The sequence below is a fragment of the Phocoena phocoena genome, chromosome 10, assembly GCF_963924675.1.
Source record: "Phocoena phocoena chromosome 10, mPhoPho1.1, whole genome shotgun sequence".
In the NCBI taxonomy this organism is placed as follows: Eukaryota; Metazoa; Chordata; class Mammalia; order Artiodactyla; family Phocoenidae; genus Phocoena; species Phocoena phocoena.
The window spans coordinates 101,346,008-101,360,180 of NC_089228.1; positions in this window are offsets into that span (position 1 = coordinate 101,346,008).

Genomic DNA, 14,173 nt, shown 5'->3' on the forward strand with positions numbered 1-14,173 from the left:
TGCTTGTCTGAACAGCCCTCTGCAGTATCTCAAATCTCCTGATAGATGGACTTCGATCGGCTGCTCTCCGATAGCAAAGGCAAACAAGGGAACCCCCAATTTAGGATTCAGTCTGCACACAGAATCGCAATGGCCTTCATTTGTAACTTCCTCCGTCTTCAGCCCCTTGCCTGACTCAGCTCGTTGAAAGACCTCCGAGTGCTCTGAACGCTCCAGCATCATTTGTCATTGGTGTGGGCTGCGCGTGATCCACTCCACGCAGCACCTGCTGGCCTATGACTTGGTGCAGCGACGCTCCAGCACCCGTGCTGAGCTCAGGGCCCACCCACAGGGTCCTGTGAATCCCACCCGGCTTTGGTCCCCACATCTTCAAGTCTTCAGTCTGTTTGGATGCCCATTTGGGTCCACTCAAGATATCCAGTCTTCTGGCACATGGACCCTTAAAGACACAAATGCTGGACCTCCCCCACATTTCCTTGCCTCTGAAACATGATGGGCTCCCCTGAGACTGAAAGGAGGGGAAAATGTAACATCCACACACCCTACCAGAGGCGTTCGTCACCCAATACACAAATCTCTCCCTCTACTCCAGGTTACTTTCAGCCGGGTATGGGCCTTGTGGATCCCCATCAGCCACAGGGGATGCTAGAATATCCTGAACCAGCCCAGGGTACAAGGGTGCAGGTGGAGGTACCTCACTACTAGCAGATTAAATCACAATTCCCTTCCCCTCTCACCTCTTTGGCCACAACGATACAAGGACAAGTGTTTCCTTAAACCGCAGAGGGTGGGAGAAAACATGCCCCTCACAGCCCTCCTACACTGCTGTCCACCCTGGCTCATTCTTAGCCTGACCAGTGCAGGACGACACAGCAAGAGCCGCTGCAGCCTCTCCAGCTTGAGAGCACGGTGAAAGGAGCTCTTACGTGTTTTTTTACATGTATCCAGTTGACCTTTGAACCATGATGAGGTTAGAAGCACCGACTCCCACGCGGTCAAAAATCTGCGTAAACCTTACAGAAGGCCCTGGTGTCCACAGCTCGGCATCCACAGATTCTACCAACAGTGGATCATGTGGTACCACAGTATTTACTATTTTAAAAATCTGTGTGTAAATTGACCCGCACCCTCGCTGTTCAAACCCTGTTAATCAAGGGTGAACTGCAGTTTTGGCCACTCCATTTCCCAGTCCTCAGTTTCCTTTTTTTTTTAATTAATTTATTAATTAATTTATTTGTGGCTGCACCGGCTCTTTGTTGCGGTGCGCGGGCTTCTCATTGCGGTGGCCTATCTTGTTGCAGAGCACAGGCTCTAGGCGCGCGGGCTTCAGTAGTTGTGGCACGTGGGCTCAGTAGTTGTGTCTCGTGGGCTCTAGAGCGCAGGCTCAGTAATTGTGGCACACGGGCTTAGTTGCTCTGCGGTGTGTGGGATCTTCCCGGACCAGGGCTCAAACCCGTGTCCCCTGCATTGGAGGGCAGATTCTTAACCACTGCGCCACCAGGGAATTCCATTCCTCAGTTTCTTCATCTCCAAAATAACATAGGTGAGTTAGAATAAACAGTCTTTAATATCATTTCCAGCACCACCCACATGGACCTTTCTGTGGGTGAAGATGCTGTGTGTGGTCACAGGACCCATTTCTGGAAACCTACTGACCAACATGCAAATCAGGTCAACTCAGCTTATGCATTGACTCCAAGCTCTCTGTTGTAATCAGTGAACAATCTCTATTATTAGATTTTTTGCTGCATATCTCTAATGCTAAGTTAACAGATATTCGTAATTTCCAACTTGAAGCACTACAAAATCTTGATATTGTCAGAGGGAAAGTACACTCAGTTTAGTTTTGCTAGACTTGAATATAGTCTTTGGAAAATCAGTTCTGTCATCTCTTTCCCGATCTTACAAGAATGTTCTATTCCAAGCATTCTGGAAAACAGCTAGTTTTCCACAAATAAGTTAACCCGTACTTCTGTCGGTGATGCAATTAGAACATTCTGGCATTCTAGACTTATGCTTTTAAGACTACTTTTTGTTAATAATCTTTTCCTTTGTCAAATGTCGAGAATTATTAAACATTCATAAGAAACTCATTTTGATCCTTTGCCATAAACCGGCACTGGTCAGAATGGCCATTATCAAAAAATCTACAAATAATAAATGCTGGAGAGGGTGCAGAGAAAAAGGAACCCTCTTGCACTGTTGGTGGGAATTTAAATTGATACAGCCACCTTTGAACCATGATGAGATTAGAAGCACCGACTCCCACGTGGTCAAAAATCTGCGTAAACCTTACAGAAGGCCCTGGTGTCCACAGCTCGGCATCCACAGATTCTACCAACAGTGGATCATGTGGTACCACAGTATTTACTATTTTAAAAATCTGTGCGTAAGTTGACCCGCACCCTCGCTGTTCACACCCCGTTAATCAAGGGTGAACTGCAGTTTTGGCCACTCCATTTCCCAGTCCTCAGTTTCCTTTTTTTAAAAATAAATTTAATTATTTGTTTATTTATGGTTGCACTGGCTATATAGCCTGTATCAGTTAGTCATTGGCAACAGCAGGCTACCTGGCAGGGAGGGTGGACAGAATCTCCCTACATCTGTGGACAAGAGGCTCCTGTTAGTGGAGGAGAAACTCCAGAAAGGGCTGCCGCCATGTGCTGTTAGCAGACAACAGGAGTTGGAGGCACCTGCCCAGTAAAGATGACATGGGCAGAGCGCCAGCAGCATCTACGCCAGAGAGGCAGCCTGTGACTACCCCTGGTGCTGTGGGGATAGCACCAAAGCCAAATCAAACACTCAAAATCATGGGAGAGCCTGAACACTTCACAGTTTGGAACTTTCAGAGGGAATTCTTCTGAACGTAGGGAGAGAGGGTAACAATAAATTACCACCCTTGAAAACTGTCAAATTCTTCTACTGGTTTATTGATTCAGAAAATAGGTACTGAATGCTTAAAGTTTGCTAAGCTAGACCTTGGGGCTATATAGATGAAGGAGCCTTGCCCCCGCCCTTAAGTTGCTCACCATCTTGTGACGAGGACAGGTATTTGAACAGATGATGACAGTTGACTTGCGGGACGTGTAATGGTAGGGATATGGGAGCACCTACAAAGAAGAATTGCTACCTTATTCTATGTGTTACTCTGTTCCAGGTGCTTGAGATATACACACACACATATCGATTGCCACAATGACCCTATCAGATGAGCCTTTCTTATACCCCTAGAGCATATGAGACAAATGAGACCCACAGAGATTAGTTGACTTGCCCAAGGTCACACAGCTGGTAAGTGATAGGTCGGATTTTCTAATTCCTAATGGATCCCCAAGTCCCTGTTTCTGACTACATGTGTGCTATCACCTGTTAAGCTGGGAGGGCAGAGAGAAGGAGTAGGAGAAGAATCTTCTGATGATTTAACCTATGAATCCCAAACTGGGGGAGTCAACTGGGAAGGGAAAAGGAGATAAATTCTAAGACTGAGCATGGTGAATATCATTGTTTTTGCATTCTAAGCAACTGGCATATTTTATGAGCGATCTCATGGACTGCCTCACTCCAGTTCTGAAGAAGAAAAATAAGGTCACGTGCCAGCCTGATATGTTTTATCTGCTGAAGCAAGGTAAACCTCTTACATCCTTTTTTTTTTTTTTTTTTGCTAAAATAAGGGAGACATATTATCACTGTGCCTATCAAAGTATCTGTGAATGCAGAAATGTTCATTATTTATACAGCAGCATAAATGCATTCAGCAACTTACCATACATAGCACCTGCTGAACAAACATTTCCCTTCCCCAAAGAGCTGAGGAAAGTACAATATAGGACAAAACAATGCAGGAAAAATACAATCTAGACAAATAGAAAGTAGTTTGTGGTCTCTATGGCCAGAAAGCTTCATGGAACAGAAGTCATACTCTGTTTAAAGTATTCTATGGTGAGACTCTATACATTGCATTTGTAAAATACGGATTTGCCTAATCAGATCTATCATTTTTACATGCTCCGGGAAACCAATTAAACCGTGTTTCAAAATCAGCTCCTTGGGAATCAAAGTTGAAGAAAGGGCATTGGTTTAGGAAATGGAGTTGAGAAGTGGATAGAAAAGACAAAAGGGGGTGTAAAAATTAATACAGAATTGGTCGTGATTTAGAAAGAATTTGCATAACTGGTTAGAGAAGGGCTGTTTGTCTTATAGAAATGTGTTTCTGGGTTGAGCAATGGTCAGAGCAAGGTCAAAAGGCCCTTTGCAAGTTACTTACTTTTTTCTGTGGCCACAGATTTAATCTCCACGGTCTGCACAAGTAAGTCATAAATGTGGGTTGTGGATCACAAGAGGAAATGCACTGACAAGGGCTTGAAGGAGAGAGGTCATCTCTATTTTGGACAAGTTATTCAAATGAGCTATTGTGATGATGGTGATTAATCAACTTATTATTGGGGAGTTATTTTTAAACGGATAGTGCAAACGTTAAGTAATGCATATTATTTAAAATGCTGTGAATGTATCATTAAAATACCCATTGGCCAATTAATATTAAGGTGGCCATATAATTTATTACCTAAGCCAGGACACTTTTGTTGATAAAAGGAGGTTCACCCGAGTACGTTATGGGCAAACCATGAGTGTTTCAGGCAAATCTGGACCTACGGTCATCATAACTACTTGTGAGCCATGTACAAAATGAGGAAATGGCCAGGTTACCAAGAAAAACCTGTGAAACCTGAACCTTCTTTATTCGTCTTCAGCCTTCAAGGAAGTCATTTACCCTCCAGGAAGTATGGTGAATACAAGCCTGCACTCCATAGAGCCTCCTGGATGGCAGCCAGAATTAAGTTTCAAACAAGTTCGAACAGTGAGTTTGTCCTTATCCCCTACTGCATTTCTTAACCAGTTTCACTGACTTCAAAGAAGCTTTGAAGAAAAAAGAAGAACCTTTAAGATGTGTGTGAAACCCACAACTGAAAGGGCATTTTCGGCAGTATTTCTGGCTCACTGCTTAGGAAAATACTCCCTGGTGAATGTGAGTCAACATTTATCCACCCAGCAACTCTCTTCACTCTTCAACAGAAGAAGTCAATGGCCTTGTGAAACTACAGGCCAGTGTTCCCCAACCTCACCAATATGAACATTTGGGGCCAGAAAACCCTTTCTTGGGGGTAGGGGATGTCCTGTGCATTGCAGCGCGTTTAACAGCATCCTGGACCTCTACTCGCTAGATGCCGATAGCACCCTCCCCTGAGTTCTGACAACCAAACATGTCTCCAGACACTGCCAAGTGTCCCCTGGGGGCAAAATCACCCACAACTGAGAATCACTGGTGTAGACCATGACTTTTTTGTGCCATTTTATCTGCTACCAACTTGGCCCACACTCTAAATGTCTACAAATCCTTGCATCTTTCAGGTGGAAGGGATCTCAGAGGAAATAACTCCTCTCTTCCACATGTTTATTAAAGCATCTGTAATATCCCTGGCAGATGATCATCCAGATTCTGCTTGGCTCTTCCAACAACAGGGAGCTCCCTTCTTCGTGAGACAATCTGTTGAATGGTTGGCATGTTGAGTATAAGAAAGTTCATTAATGCTGAGCCTAAATAAGCTTCCCTCCTCTCATCCTAACTTCACCCAAGGAGCTCTAAGAAGGGTGTCTCCTCCCTCTTCTACCACACAGCCCTTCTGATGTGTGGATTCTCCTTTCTTCCCAGAGAAGCCTCTCTATTTCCTTCCACAATACCTCCCTTAAACAACCCACCAGTTTATCTCTCTGCCTCAAGACTTTCCCAATAATCAAAATGATGGTGGTGATGATGTTGGTGATGGTGGTGATGATGTTGGTGATGGTGGTGATGATGTTGGTGATGGTGGTGATGATGCTGGTGATGGTGGTGATGATATTGGTGATGGTGGTGATGATATTGGTGATGGTGGTGATGATGTTGGCGATGGGGGTGATGATGTTGGTGATGGGGGTGATGATATTGGTGATGGTGGTGATGATGTTGGTGATGGTGGTGATGATGGTGATGGGGGTGATGATGTTGGTGACGGTGGTGATGATGGTGGTGGAGGTGATGATGTTGGTGATGGTGGTGATGATGTTGGTGATGGGGGTGATGATGTTGGTGATGGTGGTGATGATGGTGATGGGGGTGATGATGTTGGTGACGGTGGTGATGGTAATGGGGGTGATGATGTTGGTGATGATGATGTTGGTGACGGGGGTGATGATGTTGGCGATGGGGGTGATGATGTTGGTGATGGTGATGATGTTGGTGATGGGGGTGATGATGTTGGCAATGGGGGTGATGATGTTGGTGATGGTGATGATGTTGGTGATGGGGGTGATGATGTTGGCGATGGGGGTGATGATGTTGGTGATGGTGGTGATGATGGTGATGGGGGTGATGATGTTGGCGATGGTGGTGATGATATTGGTGATGGTGGTGATGATGTTGGTGATGGTGGTGATGATGTTGGTGATGGTGGTGATGATGGTGATGGGGGTGATGATGTTGGTGACGGTGGTGATGGTGATGGTGGTGATGATGTTGGCGATGGGGGTGATGATGTTGGTGATGGTGGTGATGATGTTGGTGATGGTGGTGATGATGGTGATGGGGGTGATGATGTTGGCGATGGTGGTGATGATATTGGTGATGGTGGTGATGATATTGGTGATGGTGGTGATGATGTTGGTGATGGTGGTGATGATGTTGGTGATGGTGGTGATGATGGTGATGGGGGTGATGATGTTGGTGACGGTGGTGATGGTGATGGTGGTGATGATGTTGGCGATGGGGGTGATGATGTTGGTGATGGTGGTGATGATGTTGGTGATGGGGGTGATGATGTTAACCATCATTTACTGAGTTCCTTCTATGTGCTATATGCTCTTTATCCATCACACTGCAGTCCAATGGACCAAGCATAGTAACTGCCCCAAACACAGTTGGCAGATTAATCTGAACTATGACTGCCACCATGTCATTCCCTACTTCGTGAACCTACCTTGGCTCTCTACTGCACAGCTCCCTCCCAGACTTCCAGAGCTCTTCCTCGGCTGTCTCCACTTTTGGAAGCCAGTAGACTTCCTCACTTTTCCCCTCTGAGAGTCCCCAATTCCATCTCCCCAGTCTCTTCACATCCCACCACACACAGATTAACCCACAACTTCATACACGCTAATTCTTATTTCCCTGGAGTTCCTCCTATTGCCTCTACACCCACACAGATATTGTTCCTCCTTCAGAGCCAGGTAAAAGTCCTCCCTGATTTACTTCAATTCACTCACATCTCGAGTAGCTCCTTTTGCCAACATGTGCCACCCGCTAGGATGCAGAACTCAGACTGGCTCTCAGATAACTTGTGACAGAGGCAACGTTTAGTCACCAGTGAGACTCCTCAGCCTTCCCTCCTCTCACTTCCAGCCCACTCAAGACAACTTTGGCCAATTCAGAATCTTTCCCTACCTCACCCCCAAAAGAGAGTTCTACCTTTGCTCAGTTACCTTCAGGGGCTTTATGAGACAGAGTTAAGAGAATGGATAGAAAAAGAGAACCCGCATAGACAGAGAAAGGGAGAGAGAAGCCAGAAAGACAAAAAAAAAGGTGTGGGTTGGTGTTGGGAAACGTAGGGGTGTTTTGTTTGAAAGGCTTTAGAGCAGCCACTGCTACCAGGGGCATTCAGGAAAGAGAGGAGACAGATTTCTGAAGAATGCCGCTGTAGATTATAACTTAGATCATCTTTCATGTTCTTCCCGAGACACAGGAAACATTTTTAATGACTTTTAGTTACTAGATTGTGCTTATTTGACTGCAACAGTATTTTAAAAAGCCAGGGCTATGTGGTCCTCAGTTTATATTTGAGCTATATTTATAATCTAAACTGGGACTCTGGGAGGTACAAGGGGGAGCCACTTATAATTATTCTAGCATAACAGACATAAATGAGGACTGTGCTGGACAAACCGGGATGTCCAGTCACCCTATTTATAATCATTATAAAATGTGGCAGGGCTTCCCTGGTGGCGCAGTGGTTGAGGGTCCGCCTGCCAATGCTGGGGACACGGGTTCGTGCCCCGGTCCGGGAGGATCCCACGTGCTGTGGAGCGGCTGGGCCCGTGAGCCATGGCCGCTGAGCCTGCACGTCCGGAGCCTGTGCTCCGCAACGGGAGAGGCCACAACAGTGAGAGGCCCACGTACCGCAAAAATTAAATAAATAAATAAAAATAAAATAAAATAAAATGTGACAAATAGAGGGATGAGATGTGCCCATCTTAGAAGCCCAAAGGATGAGTATCTTATCCAGCGAGTGGCAAGAGAGAGGAGAAAATGTCTGGAGAAGAAAAAGCCTTTCCAACTACAAGGGCCTATCGTGAGCTTTCTCTTTTCTGAATTAAACATTTTATATCACCTAAATTACATCCTTTCTCATGTTAATTGTTCATTTTTTCCAGTGTTCAGAAAAGAGTAAAAAAAATGTAAACATCGGTCTTTTTATCACCAAAAGAGAAAAGAAAAGAGCATGATTCTTCTGCACCTCACAATGCTGGGCAGTGTGGGAGATACAAAAAAAAAAAAAAAAGCACGGTAAATACATGTGGTCTTTAGACTGGCGGATGTGCACCCATTTCTCAATTATTTTGTAATGGCCTCTGAGCAAATACTCAGTACTGACACAAGAGTCTGATGTTGATACTCTCAGGCAAGCAGGCAGACATTTCTGCTTTTGATTAATGGAGACTAGAGTGAACCTGAGTCTCATTTACCAGGCTTCCTCAACATCCCAAAACATCACCGAAGAGTCCAACACATCTATACACCTATATGCCAAGTCGGGGTAAACACTACTTGGCTTCAGCTTTGAAAAAGAAAAGTGCTCATTGCACGCACCACCACTTTCCTCCCTCCACCCCCCATCTGCAGCTCTTGACATTATACTAGTCGGCTTCAGTAAAGAATTTCAAATGCCATTCTGTAACCAGTGGGCAGGGTCCAAGGGAAAATGGATGCTCTCTCTTATTCAGTTAAATTCAATGTGATGTAGTACCCAAGAGAGCGGAAAATCCACACTGCACATTGCCTTAACAGCTCGCCTGGGGTGCAAGCAGCGTTCTGGCAGCGGGGGTACAGGTGCTGCAAAATCACCTCTTTGGGTCCTCCAGGGTGCAGATGGGGCGGCGAAGGTTGGGAAAGACCAGTGAAATGTGCTGGGGTAAATGCCCGGACTCGGACAGGAATGCCACAGGCACGGAAGGGAGCTTATAGCCGTCCAAAGTGGGTCTATTGATTTAAATGTCAAATGAACATTGACTTCTCGCTGACGAGTACAAGAATGTTCTCTCACCTGCCTAACCCGAGGTGGCACTTTCACTGACTGGTCAGCTCCATCATAAATTACTTCTTGGCTATCCAATCTCCGGACGTATTGCTTAAGACGTATTTCTAGGATACAACCGGTTTTCCTGATAGCTGATATTTATTCATTCCTCTATGCATGTATTTAATATAATAAAACTCAAGCAGGGCTTCCCTGGTGGCGCAGTGGTTGGGAGTCCGCCTGCCGATGCGGGGAACGAGGGTTCGTGCCCCGGTCCGGGAAGATCCCACATGCCGCGGGGCGGCTGGGCCCGTGAGCCATGGCCAATGAGCCTGCGCGTCCGGAGCCTGTTGCTCCGCAACGGGAGAGGTCACAGAGGTGAGAGGGCTGCGTACCGCAAAAAAAACAAACCAAAAAAACCCTCAAGCATTATATTAAAGGAAAGAAGGGGGAGGGGAGGAAGGAAGGAAGGGAGGGAGGGAGGGAAGGCAGGAGGAAAAACGTTTCCTTATAACCAATTCAGGCTGAAGAAAGAATCGTCAACAATTCATTGGGTTCCAAAGAATGACAGAAACTTGGATAAACTGCTGGTCAAATCGCACACCATCCCCATCTTCTCTCCACTTTAGTTTTTGAGAAACATAAGGGACTCCAATAAGACAGATCCTATTTTCCAACACAAATGTTATTAAGGAGTTCTGCTTCTAACCAAAACTGAAACACATACATTAATAAAACCACTTTCCTACTTTTCCATTAGAACGCCATCATTGCCATCATTTAATGGAGACTGTAGATGTCATCTCAACTTCAGGCTCAATTCAAGGCAGATTCTAACTGGGAACAATCTGTCACAAGTTCCTGGTACATTTTATCCTGTTTTGTGAGAAGACACTAGACAATTAGGCCAAAGGGTACAGGGAATAAAGCTCAGTAAAGTTCTAGGAATCTAAAGTATAATATGTCCTTTTTTCTGCTGCTAATAAACCTTTTATTGTTGTTTGGAGAACATGTAAGTGGAAACAGTCATTTCCTTTCTGTCACTCTCCTGGAGATGGTAGTTACTTCTTCATGAGCAGAAACAAGAATTTCCTTTTAGCCGCTTGCCTGTGAACAAAAGCCCACTTAGCTATGCGGGCAGCATGCCTCTAAAAGACTGGGTAAGAGATTATCTCACGTTAGCTTTAGACATATTTCTTTGCTAAGAAAACATTTGTTCCCATAGCTGAAGTTGCATGCAATTTGCAGTCCCTTGTGGTTTCACAATTTAGAAATCAGTTCATGGGGGAAATACCCAAATCAATTTTCCAAGGCACTTATAATTACTGAAACGCTTTCTTTCTAACAATACTAGGAAGTGCCATATTCTAAGAAGATTAATCTCCTTGAAAACTGGAGTTGAATACAAGCTTTCTTTTTTAGGATTTCATCATGTTTGTGAAAATCCCCTCAAAATTTGCCACTTTTTTTTTTTTTTTTTTTTTTGCTGTACGCGGGCCTCTCACTGCTGTGGCCTCTCCCGTTGCGGAGCACAGGCTCCGGACACGCAGGCTCAGCAGCCATGGCTCACGGGCCCAGCCGCTCCAAGGCATGTGGGATCTTCCCGGACCGGGGCACGAACCCATGTCCCCTGCATCGGCAGGCAGACTCTCAACCACTGCGCCACCAGGGAAGCCCTGCCTGCTTTCTTAAACAGAATATGATGTGCATAAACTACTGTCCTTTGTGATTTGAAAGGCTGTCATGACCGATGCCAGATAAGTCCAGGGGGAAGAACTAAAATTTGGAAAAGAAGCAAGAGATCTATTGGATTTAATACTTGAAGCCTTACATGGGATCAGTCAGACCACTTTCTGACGTTGTCATACTCCTTCTGGTTCAAGTTTATAAAGTCTCTAGAGAGGAAGACATGAGCCTGAATCCCACGTGCTCCAGCACCCACCCACCCACTGTCACACAAGCTCATATATGCAGGGACATATGCAAAGGTGCCACACAAAATGAAATCATTCTGTTTACTATAACTAGAGGAGCAAACTCAAGCCCCACGGGGGCCAGGGAGGTGAAGTTAAGTAAGAGAAGTACATTGGAGATACAGCAAAACACAGTCGCAGGCTGGGATGACCGGAGAGCCCATTGTCTGTCTAGAGGGGGAAGCTGTGCTCAATTCCAGCTCGTTGGGCCAAGAAAGGCTGCGGTCCGTTGCTGCCAACCTTCCTGACTTGCCAAGAGCAACTGGCATTCTAGATTGTTATGCGATCGCTCCCTGTTATTCAAATGCTGTGTAGAATACACAAAAATTATCTCAAGTCAAATGTGACCTGAGGGCCATCTTTTGTCAACACCTAGTAAAAGGCATTGGACTCAAGCTCTGATGTGGATACTACTTAATTTTTATAAGTTAAATTGATGAGCTGAGTTAAGCTATGTGCAGTCCCTAAAAATGTACTTTGTGTCTCTAGACCAAGACCTATATTAGGAATCAATCGACCCAGATCAGTCCTGTTGATTCGGTCTCTTAATGTCTCAAGAATCCATCCATTTCTTTCCATCCTTTCTCACCTGCCACCTCGATAGCTTCCTGCACAGACTCCCCGCCTCTTCCTGGCCCCATTCACTCCATGACCCACAGAGCTCTTCTTTGTCCTGTCCAGACCAGGTCACGTTTCCACCCTCATGTGACACTGCCCTCCTTTGAAACCCTCCAATGGCTTCCCAGGGCTTCCCAGGGCTTTTAGAATAAAATCCAAATTCCTTAAGGTGGATTGCTTGGCCCCAACCTCTGTCCAAACTCATCTGGTACCGCTGCCGTCCCCTCACTATACCCCACCTTCACTGGCTGGGTTCTTTGAGACTCTCACACATGCAAGTTCCTTCCCACCTCAAGTTTTATTATTTCTTTGCTTTTTGCCCAGCTGTTGCTTTTTCTCTTTCAGGTCTCAACCTAAATACCAACTGCTCAGAGAAAACCTCCATGATCGCTGTGGTGTCCCTCAAAAGGGCATGGTCAAGTCCTGACCCAGATACCTGTGAATGTGGAAATAGGGCCTTTGCAGATGTAACCAAGATAAGATGAGGTCATGCTGGATTAGGGTCGGTGCTAAATCTAATGACTGGTATCTTCATAAAGAAAGATTTGAAGACACAGAGGGAACATGACCACATGAAGACAGAGGCAGAGATTGGAGGTAGCTACCAGCCAAGGAATTCCAACGGTGCCAGCAACCACCAGAAGCTAGCAGAGGACCCTTCTGTAAAACATTTAGAGGGGAAGGACCCTCTCGAAAAACTTTAGAAGGAGCATGGCCCTGTGACTCCTTGATTTTAAGTCTCTAGCTTCCAGAACTGTGAGACAATAGACTTCTGTTCTTTTAAGCCACCAAGTCTGTGGTCATTTGTTATAGCAGCTCTAAGACACTGATACAATTATCCAATGTAAAGAGGTTCTTTCTGTTATAGCTCTTCTTTCTCACACCATGAGAAAGTGTGAGCTCCTTTCACAGTTCGTAATTATTCATCAGTTTGTTTACCTGTGTCTTTCTAGACCCTAAGACGCATGAGGTTGGAAACCAGGTCCATTTTGCTCCCCCGATCCACCTAGATTGCACCTGTATTATGGAAGATGCTCCGTAAAGGCTCTCTTAGTTTACTCATGGGCGTTAATACTTCATACTCTTTGGGGCTCTTAATGTGTAGGGTGGTTTGTCCTCAAACTGAATAGCCTCAGGTTGTTGGCCTGACACCCACTAGTTCTTCTGTCCTCCCAGAATCATGGAATTACTGTGCTGGAAAGAATCTTAGAAATCACCCGGCTCCCCACAACCGCCAGCCCCCACGGGTTTTTCAGATGCGAAAGTTGTGCCTTCTGCATATGCAGCCAGCTGTCACACCTTACAGCTGCCAGTACGTTCCTGCTTCTGAGCAGAGGCCCAACATTGGTTACAACGGCCTCGCCTGAGGGTCCGAAGGCAACTTTCCTTCACCTGCAGAAGCAAGCACGTGGCTTGTGACAGCTAGTCACTGCTCAGTGGCAGCTTTGTTTAATTAAAATAATAGAATTTTAAGCCTGGAAGCATCCTCCTTAGACATCATTTGAGTAAAGGTATGCCCTCATTTAATTATGTCTCAGTTATATACGCTTTAAATGTGGTGAGATTTATTGCTGTGAATTACCCAATTATCCGCTCCCTCAAAATTCGCCCAGATATTTCTAAGCATTTCCCAAAGGGCCACCTCCAATGGGCCAGGGACATTCCCCTCAAATTCCCCTGTTCAAACACCATCCAGGGGCCTGCGGGGGCCCCAGGACAGCACTTGTGCCTCTTCTGGTGCCTTCTGTTCACCTCTTGAATCCTTCATCCCGAATGTGGGGCATCACTTCTCACAGTACAGCTGTAAACTCTTAGCCAGACTTTCCGAGGATCAGAAGTGACGGAAGGGAAATACAACACAGAAGACAATACACAACCACAACCGCAGCCCACAACTGTCTTAGGCTCTGCCTCACTCCAGCCTGCTTCCCGCAGTCAGAGTAGCTGGTGGACATCCACCACGAGTGGAAGTACTTCAGCCTTCCCCATGCCCCAGTGGAGCTCTGGCCACAGAGAAGGCAGGAAGCCCTTCCTTCAGCTCACGCTAAAGCCCGCCTCGCTTCCTTCTCCAAGACTGATTCATCCCAGGAATCCCGCTCCCTTGGGTGACCCACCCCCGCCAGCAGTGTCACGTCTGGCTCTATGGATTAGTTTGCTAAGGCTGCCTGCCGCAAGCAAGTATCGCAAACTGGGTGACTTAGAAGACAAAGATTTATTGTCTCAAGGTTCTGGAAGCTGTAAGTCTGAGATCCCAGGGTC